This window comes from Nerophis lumbriciformis, linkage group LG29 (genome assembly GCF_033978685.3).
Source record: "Nerophis lumbriciformis linkage group LG29, RoL_Nlum_v2.1, whole genome shotgun sequence".
Lineage (NCBI taxonomy): Eukaryota > Metazoa > Chordata > Actinopteri > Syngnathiformes > Syngnathidae > Nerophis > Nerophis lumbriciformis.
Window position 1 is genome coordinate 28,653,892 of NC_084576.2, and position 11,535 is coordinate 28,665,426.

Here is an 11,535-nt window from a genome sequence, read left to right on the forward strand (position 1 = left end):
CCTGGTAAGAGTCTCTGTTGTCCCAGTTCTCCACAGGCCAATGGTAAAGCTTGACTGTCATCTTCCGGGAATGTAAACAATGAAACACCGGCTGTATTTGTGTTGCTGAAGTCGGCCGCAATACACCGCTTCCCACCTACAGCTTTCTTCTTTGCTGTCTCCATTGTTCATTGAACAATCTGCAAAAGATTCACCAACACAGATGTCCAGAATACTGTGGAATTTTGCGATGAAAACAGACGACTTAATAGCTGGCCACCATGCTGTCCCAAAATGTCCTCTACAATCCGTGATGTCACGCGCTGACGTCATCATACCGAGACGTTTTCAGCAGGATATTTCGTGGGAAATTTTAAATTGCACTTTAGTAAGCTAACCCGGCCGTATTGGCATGTGTTGCAATGTTAAGATTTCATCATTGATTGTATAAACTATCAGACTGCGTGGTCGGTAGTAGTGGCTTTCAGTAGGCCTTTAAGTCATAACTTAAATGTTGGCGTTGAGCGAGACAGGTACACACTAAAAAATGTTGGGTAAAAAAATAACCCAATTTTAACCAAAACTGCTGGTTCAGAAAAAGACGAACCCCCTATTTGACTCAAGATTTTGGGTACATTTTTTCAACCCAAACTTTGCGTTGAATCAAATTATTTAACCAAAAAGTTGGGTTATGATAACTCAATGTTGGGTTATTCCCAACCAAACTATTGGGTTGAATTATTTAACCAAAAAGTTGAGTTATGCTAACTCAATGTTGGGTGATTGTGAATAATCTTAATGAGATCAATCCATAATAAAATTCCCTTCAAGAAAAAAAGTAATTTTTTAATTAAAAAAAAGCCTTTTACGCAAAAATGCGTTACTCGTTGAAAAACAACCCAAAAATGTTTCATAATTTTGAAAAACCAGTAATTGAGTTAAGATAATACCCTTATAATCCAAAGAAATGGATTGCTCTTCATAAAAATAACTCCAAAATGTAACCCAACACTAGCAACTCATAAATTGGGTTATCAAAATAACCCAATATTTTTGTGTGTGTACACACTAAAAAATGTTGGGATAAAAAATAACCCAATTTTAACCCAACTGCTGGTTCAGAAAAGGACGAACCCCTTATTTGAGTTATTTTAACTCAACATTTTGGGTTAATTTTTTCAACCCAACTTTTGCGTTGAAATATTTAACCAATAAATTGAGTTATGCTAACTCAATGTTGGGTTGTTCCCAACCAAACTATTGGGTTGAATTATTTAACCCAAAAGTTGAGTTGTCCTAACTCAATGTTGGGTGATGTTAATGAGATTAATCCATAATTAAATTACCTTCAAGAAAAAAAGTAACTTTTTAATTAAAAAAAGCCTTTTACCCAAAATTGCGTTACTTTTGAAAAACCCCCAAATAGTTAAAATTGAAGTTAAATGGATTGCTCTTCATAAAAATAACTCCAAAATGTAACCCAACATTAGCAACTCATAAATTGGGTTATCAAAATAACCCAGTATTTTTGTGTGTGTACACACACAACATTTTTGGGTTAATTTTTTCAACCCAACTTTTACGTTGAATTATTTAACCAATAAATTGAGTTATGCTAACTCAATGTTGGGTTATTCCCAACCAAACTAGTGGGTTGAATTATTTAACCAAAAAGTTGAGTTATGATAACTTAATGTTAGGTGATGGTAAATAATCTTAATGGGATTAATCCATAATAAAATTCCCTTCAAGAAAATAGTAACTTTTTATTAAAAAAAAGCCTTTTACCCAAAAATGGTTCATAATTTTGAAAACCCAGAAATGTAGTTAAAATAATACCCTTATAACCCCAAAAATGGATTGCTATTTATAAAAATAACACCAAAATGTAACCCAAGCACTAGCAACTCATAAATTGGGTTATCAAAATAACCCAGCATTTTTTAGTGTGTACACACTAAAAAATGCTGTTAAAAAATAACCCAACTGCTGGTTCAGAAAAGGACGAACCCCTTATTTGAGTTATTTTAACTCAACATTTTGGGTTGATTTTTTTCAACCCAGTTTATGCTAACTCAATGTTGGGTTATTCCCAACCAAACTATTGGGTTGAAATATTTAACCCAAAAGTTGAGTTATGCCAACTCAATGTTGAGTGATTGTAAATAATGTTAATGAGATTAATCCATAATAAAGTTGAGTTATCCTAACTCAATGTTGGGTGATTGTAATTAATCTTAATGAGATTAATCCATAGTAAAATTACCTTCAAGAAAAAAGTAACTTTTTAATAATAAAAAAAAGCCTTTTACCCAAAATTGCGTTACTATTGAAAAACAACCCAAAAATGGTTCATCATTTTTAAAACTCAGAAATGTAGTTAAAATGATACCCTTATAACCCAAAAAATGGATTGCTATTCATAAAAATAACACCAAAATTTAACCCAACACTAGCAACCCATACTTTGGGTCATCAAAATAACCCAGCATTTTTAGTGTGTACACACTAAAAAATGTTAGGTTAAAAAATAACCCAACTGCCGGTTCAGAAAAGGACGAACCCCTTATTTGAGTTATTTTAACTCAACATTTTGGGTTAATTTTTTCAACCCAACCTTTGCCGTGAATTAAATTATTTAACCAAAAAATTGGGTTATGATAACTCAAAGTTGGGTTATTCCCAACCAAACTATTAGGTTGAATTATTTAACCCAAAGGTTGAGTTATGCCAACTCGATGTTGGGTGATTGTAAATAATGTCAATGAGATTAATCCATAATAAAATTACCTTCAAGAAAAAAAGTAACTTTTTAATTAAAAAAAGCCTTTTACCCAAAATTGCGTTACTTTTGAAAAACCCCAAAATAGTTAATAATTTTGAAAACCCAGAAATTGAGTTAAATGGATTGCTCTTCATAAAAATAACTCCAAAATGTAACCCAACACTAGCAACTCATAAATTGGGTTATCATAACCCAGTATTTTTGTGTGTGTACACACAAAAAAATGTTGGGGTAAAGAATAACCCAATTTTAACCCAACTGCTGGTTCAGAAAAAGACGAACCCCTTATTTGAGTTATTTTTACTCAACATTTTGGGTTAATTTTTTCAACCCAGTTTATGCTAACTCAAGGTCGGGTTATTCCCAACCAAACTATTGGGTTGAAATATTTAACCCAAAAGTTGAGTTATGCCAACTCAATGTTGGGTGATTGTAAATAATCTTGATGAGATTAATCCATAAAAAAATTCCCTTCAAGAAAAAAGTGACTTTTTAATAAAAATTTAAAAAAAAGCCTTTTACCCAAAAATGCATTACTCGTTAAAAAACAACAACCCAAAAAATGGTTCATAATTTCGAAAACCCAGAAATTTAGTTAAAATAATACTCTTATAACCCAAAAAATTGATTGCTATTCATAGAAAAAACACCAAAATTTAACCCAACACTAGCAACTCATAAATTGGGTTGTCAAAATAACCCAGCATTGTTTAGTGTGTACACACTAAAAAATGTTAGGTTAAAAAAATAACCCAACTGCCGGTTCAGAAAAGGACAAACCCCTTATTTGAGTTCTTTTAACTCAACATTTTGGGTTAATTTTTTCAACCCAACCTTTGCCGTGAATTAAATTATTTAACCAAAAAATTGGGTTATGATAACTCAAAGTTGGGTTATTCCCAACCAAATTATTGGGTTGAATTATTTAACCCAAAAGTTGACTTATGCCAACTCGATGTTGGGTGATTGTAAATAATGTCAATGAGATTAATCCATAATAAAATTACCTTCAAGAAAAAAAGTAACTTTTTAATTAACAAAAGCGTTTTACCCAAAATTGCGTTACTTTTGAAAAACCCCAAAATAGTTAATAATTTTGAAAACCCAGAAATTTAGTTAAATGGATTGCTCTTCATAAAAATAACTCCAAAATGTAACCCAACACTAGCAACTCATAAATTGGGTTATCAAAATAACCCAGTATTTTTGTGTGTGTACACACAAAAAAATGTTGGGATAAAGAATAACCCAATTTTAACCCAACTGCTGGTTCAGAAAAGGACGAACCCCTTATTTGAGTTATTTTAACTCAACATTTTTGGGTTAATTTTTTCAACCCAACTTTTGCGTTGAATTATTTAACCAATAAACTGAGTTATGCTAACTCAATGTTGGGTTATTCCCATCTAAACCATTGGGTTGAATTATTTAACCCAAATGTTGAGTTATGATAACTCAATGTTGGGTTATTCCCAACCAAACTATTAGGTTGAATTATTAAACCCAAAAGTTGAGTTATGCTTACTCAATGTTGGGTCATTGTAAATAAAGTTAATGAGATTAATCCATAATAAAGTTGAGTTATCCTAACTTAATGTTGGGTGATTGTAAATAAAGTTAATGAGATTAATCCATAATAAAACTCCCTTCAAGAAAAAAGTAACTATTTAATAATAAAGAATGTGTTACTCGTTGAAAAACAACCCAAAAATGATTAATAATTTTTAAAACCCAGAAATTGAGTTAAAATAATACCCTTATAACCCTAAAAATGGATTGCTATTCATAAAAAAAACACCAAAATTGAACCCAACGCTAGCAACTTATAATTTGGGTTATCAAAATAACCCAACATTTTATAGTGTGTATACACTAAAAAATGCTGGGTTATTTTGATATTGAGTTATTATAACTCAATGTTGGGTTATTCCCAACCAAACTATTAGGTTGAATTACTTAACCCAAAAATTGAGTTATGCTAACTCTATGTCGGGTTATTCCCAACCAAACTATTGGGTTGAATTATTTAACCCAGAAGTTGAGTTATCCCAACTCAATGTTGGGTGGTAATGACATTAATCCATAATAAAATTCCCTTCAAGAAAAAAGTGACTTTTTGATAAAAAAAAAAAAGAAGCCTTTTACCCCAAAATGTTGAAAAACAACCCAAAAATGGTTCATCATTTTTAAAACCCAGAAATTGAGTTAAAAAAATACCCTCATAACCCAAAAAATGGATTGCTATTCAAAAAAATAACACCAACATTTAACCCAACACTAGCAACTCATAATTTGGGTTATCCAAATAACCCAGCATTGTTTAGTGTACAGTCTCAACACAAGGATATCTATTTATGTGCTCAAACTGAAAAACCACTTTCTAATTAAACTTGGTGGTTTTCTTTCTCCAGGTTAATCAGGTCAGGTCAATCTTCACCATGAGCAATTAATTCCCTTTTATTTGCAACTGGAAGACAGAAATTAAACCGAGAAACAAATAATGATCAAGTCTTGACGTCCACTAGAGGGAGCTCTACTGTCCCCTGCAATGACGCTGGAATGCAGTGCATCCACACAGGAGAAGTTCTGTAACGTTTTGCCTACATTATGTAGCTAAACAAAATATATATATAAAAAAAAGAGTGATGCGGTGTTATTAATGTTCATGAATAAGTGAGTGAAGAGGCTGCTGCTACTGTAGCCATGATGCGTCCTTCAACAGGCTGACAGTTCAATGAGCTTATGAAATATTCATCTGCAGATCTTCCCCTCAACACAATCTGGTTTCTAGTTGCATTCTGTGGCAACTCTTGTAGTCTTTCCTTAGTGACTGCATGAATACGACAAGGAATGTACGCATGCATTTCATTATTACTGTAGTTTTATCTACATGAGTGAGATGATATTGTGGAGTATTTTCAATATATGGTAAAAAAGGCTCTGGCACAGTAAGATTAATCGGCGTTATGGAACTGTATGTATAAAGGTTGTGCCGGTATTAGTATAGTACCGCGATACAAATGAGTCATATTCGGTACTGTACCGCCTCTATACCCACCCCGCTGTTGTCGTCATGTCGTGACACTGCTGGTTTTGCGAGCAGAGGAGCATGTTCGGCAGTGCACACACACAGAATACTAACAAGCAGACACAGTGTGTGGACCGAAAAGGGAGAACGGATGCATTTTTGGCTTAAAAAGTAAAGATAAAGGTGCTTTAGCTACTTCTAAATCACTAATCCTGGCCTTCTACGAATAAAGTACGCTTCTTACAAGTATCATTATCACTGGAGGACGACAGCTAAACATGCTTCACTACACACCGTAGCTCACCGGCGTCACAATGTAAACAATGTACACCTAACATCTACTGTAATGATACCAAGTACAGGAGCGTATCTAGTAAATACTACTATGATTACATCGATATTTTTTAGCATCACAACAACTTCTTTCATTTTTTTTTTAATTGATATTAGGATAGGATAGGACTTTATTGTCATTGCACAAGTACAAAAAAGTGACTTTATAATAAAAAAAAAAAAGCCTTTTATCCAAAAATGCATTACTCGTTGAAAAACAACCCAAAAATGGTTCATCATTTTGAAAACCCAGAAATTGAGTTAAAATAATACCCTTATAACCCCAAAAATGGATTGCTATTCATAAAAAAAAAAAAAAATTTAACCAACACTAGCAACTCATAATTTGGGTTATCAAAATAACCCAGAATTTTTTTAGTGTGTACACACTAAAAAAATGTTGGGTTAAAAAATAAGCCAACTGCTGGTTCAGAAAAGGACAAACCCCTTATTTTAGTTATTTTAACTCAACATTTTGGGTTGATTTTTTTCAACCTAACCTTTGCGTTGAATTATTTAACCCAAAAGTTGAGTTATGCTAACTCAATGTTGGGTGATTGTAAATAATGTTAATGATAATACAATTCCCTTCAAGAAAAAAGTACATTTTTAATTAAAAAAAAAAGCCTTTTACCCAAAAATGTGTTACTCGTTGAAAAACAACCCAAAAATGGTTCATCATTTCGAAAACCCAGAAATTGAGTTAAAATAATACCCTTATAACCCAAAAAATGGATTGCTATTCATTAAAAAAAAAAAACACACCAAAATTTAACCATAATTTGGGTTATCCAAATAACCCAGTATTTTTTAGTGTGTACACACTAAAAAATGTTGGGTTAAAAAATAACCCAACTGCTGGTTCAGAAAAGGAGGAACCCCTTATCGGAGTTATCAACATTTTGGGTTAAAATAATACCCTTACAACCCCAAAAAATTGATTGCTATTCATAAAAATAACACCAAAATGTAACCCAACACTAATGAAACTGTGTTTTCAGCACAAACCCGTTCAAGATTAGACAAACAAACAGTGTACAGGGTTACAGAACAGGAACGCTGTAAAAGATAAGAAAAGGTAAAACGCTGGGGAAGAAGATGAGTAAAAAAAAATACAATCCAGACTGGGCTCCTAGGGGGGGAAAAACCTCCATGCAATGCACACATAAACACGTTACATTTAATCACGACAACTCGCAACAGAGGGGTGGGGAGTTGGGGCCCCTGGAGGTCGACTGCTGCTATGAAGCGCTGCCAGCCGTCCATCACCCCGAGGGGAAACAAGTTTATAAACTCAGGAAATACGTCCCTGGACACATGAGGACTTTGAATATGACCAATGTATGATCCTGTAACTACTTGGTATCGGATCGATACCTAAATGTGTGGTATCATCCAAAACTAATGTAAAGTATCCAAACAAGAGAAGAATAAGTGATTATTACATTTTAACTGAAGTGTAGATAGAACATGTTAAAACAGAAAGTAAGCAGATATTAATAGTAAATGAACAAGTAGATTAATAATTTACTTTCTACCGGTTGTCCTTTATAATGTAGACAAAATAATAGGTAAATAAATGGAGTCTTTGTTTGTTTACTTACTACTAAAAGACAAGTTGTCTAGTATGTTCACTATTTTATTTAAGGACTAAATTGCAATAATAAACCTATGTTTAATGTACCCTAGGATTTTTTGTTATAATAAAGCCAATAATGACATTTTTTTTGTGGTCCCCTTTATTTAGAGAAGTATCGAAATACATTTTGGTACCGGTACCGGTACCAAAATATTGGTATCGGGACAACCCTACTATGTTGAGGTGCAGCACGTGTTCTTCCACTTTGTCTTGTGGTTATGGTGCAGTAAGATGATTATGTTATGGTCATACCATCGAATATTACGTACTGTAAGGTATGGTACGTCGTGCACTTAGGCTATAGGTTATGTGTTGCTACAGCACGATGTGGTTACCAACGGTTACGTCACGTTAAGTGTACTTTTTGGACACTTCATTAGCAGGGGAACACTTTTGGATACTTTTCAAGCGGATTATGTATGATTATGGGCCAATTGGGAACAGGTGGGTGCCATGATTGGGTATAAAAAACAGCTTCCATGTCAGTCATTCACAAACAAGGAAGTGTCAACAAATGTGTGAGCAAATTGTTTAAGAACAACATTTCTCAACCAGCTATTGCAAGGAATTTAGGGATTTCACCATCTACGGTCTGTAATATCATCAAAAGGTTCAGAGAATCTGGAGAAATCACTGCACGTAAGCGATGATATTGCATACTGCATCAAAAAGTGACACCAGTGTGTAAAGGATATCACCACATGGGCTCAGGAACACTTCAGAAAACCACTGTTAGTAACTACAGTTGGTCGCTACATCTGTAAGTGCAAGTTAAAACTCTACTATGCAAAGCCAAAGCCATTTATCAACAACACCCGGAAACGCTTTCGGCTTCGCTGGGCCCCAAGCTCATCTAAGATGGACTGGCGCAAAGTGGAAAAGCGTTCTGTGGTCCGACGAGTCCATATTTCAAATTATTTTGGAAACTGTGGACGTCAAAAGGGGAAAAGAACCATCCGGGTTGTTGAAAAGCCAGCATCTGTGATGGTATGAGGGTGTATAAGTGCCCAAGGCATGGGTCATTTACACATCTGTTAATGCTGAAAGGTACATACAGGTTTTGGAGCAACATACAGTATGTTGCCATCCAAGCAACGTTATCATGGACGCCCCTGCTTATTTCAGCAAGACAAAGACAAGCCACGTGTTACAACAGCGTGGCTTCGTAGTAAAAGAGTGCGGGGACTAGACTGGCCTCCCTGTAGTCCAGACCTGTTTTTGTAGAAAGTTGACTACATTTAGAAGTAAAATAGACGCATGGTAATCCCAGGCCTTTGCGGGCCACATATGGCCCCCGGGCCTTGAGTTTGACACCAATGCCTCACAGTCAAAGCACGATATAAGTCTGTTTTATTGAAGGATTTGTCAGGGATATTAATGTTCCAGCGGCAGGCAGGAGGTGCTCAGTAAGGCGAGATGGAGGATGGAGGATGGAGGATGGAGGATGGAGGATGGAGGATGGAGGATGGAGGATGGAGGCTGGCGCTGGCCGGCTGCACTTCCTCCATAATGCATGCAGAGCAGCACCACGCACAAAAGCATCCACGGGTGGATTTCACTCGCAACTTTGGAGCTCCGGTAACACAAACCATCACAAAGACGACGCACACCCCCACCTTCCACGCACAATCTGTCTAATAATCGCCGACAGCAGGCGGGTGAAGCCACCGGGCTGGAGTATATAACGAGGACCGGAGGAGGCGGAGGGGTCGGAGACACTTGGCCGGGCAAGGGTGCTTCTTTCTGGGCTGCAGTGGGGACGTGGCGCCCGCTCCGTGGATGTGGGTAGGGCCGTTTCACACACCATTCTTTGACTTTAAGCAGAGTGAACCATGACTTCAAAAGTGTGTTTAAATTGTAGGTATTTTGCAGGCACTAAAACATGTTGGGTTTAAATGAAGTTATTTTTTACTGCTTGTTCAGAAAAGGACCGACCCCTATTTTGAGTTATTTTAACTCAACATTTTGGGTTAATTTTTTTCAACCAAACTTTTTCATTGAATTATTTAACCCAAAAGTTGAGTTATGCTAACTCGATGTTGGTCGATTCATAACCCAACTATTGTGTTGAATTTATTCAACTCAAAAGCTGAGTTATGCTGACTAAGTGTTGGTTGATTCATAACCCAACTATGGGTTGGATTTATTTCACAAAAAAGCTGAGTTATGCTAACTCGATGTTGGTGGATTCATAACCCAACTATTGGGTTGAATTTATTTAACCAAAAAGTTGGGTTATGCTAACTCAATGATGGTCGATTCATAATTCAACTATTGGGTTGAATTTATTCAACACAAAAGTTGAGATATGCTAACTCAATGTTGGTTGATTCATAACCCAACTATTGGGTTGAATTATTTAACCCCAAAAATTGAGTTATGCTAACTCAATGTTGGTCGATTCATAACCCAACTATTGGGTTGAATTAATTTAACACAAAAGCTGAGTTATGCTAACTTGATGTTGGTTGATTCCTAACTCAACTATTGGGTTGAATTATTTCACCAAAAAGTTTAGTTATGCTAACTCAATGTTGGTTGATTCATAACCCAACTATTGGGTTGAATTATTTAACACAAAAGTTGAGTTATGCTAACTCGATGTTGGTTGATGGGTTGAATTTATTTAACACAAAAGCTGAGTTATGCTAACTCGATATTGGTTGATTCATAACCCAACTATTGGGTTGAATTTATCTAACACAAAAGCTGAGTCATGCTAATTCGATGTTGGTCGATTCATAACCCAACTACTGGGTTGAATTTATGTAACACAAAAGTTGAGTTATGATAACTCAATGTTGGTTGATTCATAACTCAACTATTGGGTTGAATTTATTTAACACAAAAGCTGAGTTATGCTAACTCGATGTTGGTTGATTCATAACCCAACTATTGGATTGAATTAATTTAACGCAAAAGCTGAGTTATGCTAACTCGATGTTGGTTGATTCATAACCCAACTATTGGGTTTAATTTATTTAACGCAAAAGCTGAGTTATGCTGACTCAGTGTTGGTTGATTCATAACCCAACTATTGGGTGGAATTTTTTTTTACGCAAAAGCCGAGTTACGCTAACTCGATGTTGGTTGATTCATAACTGAACTATTGGGTTGAATTATTTAACCAAAAAGTTGAGTTATGCTAACTCAATGATGGTCGATTCATAATTCAACTATTGGGTTGAATTTATTCAACACAAAAGTTGAGATATGCTAACTCAATGTTGGTTGATTCACAACCCAACTATTGGGTTGAATTATTTAACCCAAAAAATTGAGTTATGCTAACTCAATGTTGGTTGATTCATAACCCAATTATTGGGTTGAATTTATTTAACGCAAAAGCTGAGTTATGCTAACTCGATGTTGGTTGATTCATAATCCAACTATTGGGTTGAATTAATTTAACACAAAAGCTGAGTTATGCTAAATCGATGTTGGTCGACTCATAACCCAACTATTGGGTTGAATTTATTCAACACAAAAGTTGAGTTATGCTAACTCAATGATGGTCGATTCATAACCCAACTATTGGGTTGAATTTATTTAACACAAAAGTTGAGTTATGCTAACTCGATGTTGGTTGATGGGTTGAATTTATTCAACACAAAAGCTGAGTTATGCTAACTCGATATTGGTTGATTCATAACCCAACTATTGGGTTGAATTTATTTAACACAAAAGCTGAGTCATGCTAACTCGATGTTGGTCGATTCATAACCCAACTATTGGGTTGAATTTATTTAACACAAAAGTTGAGTTATGCTA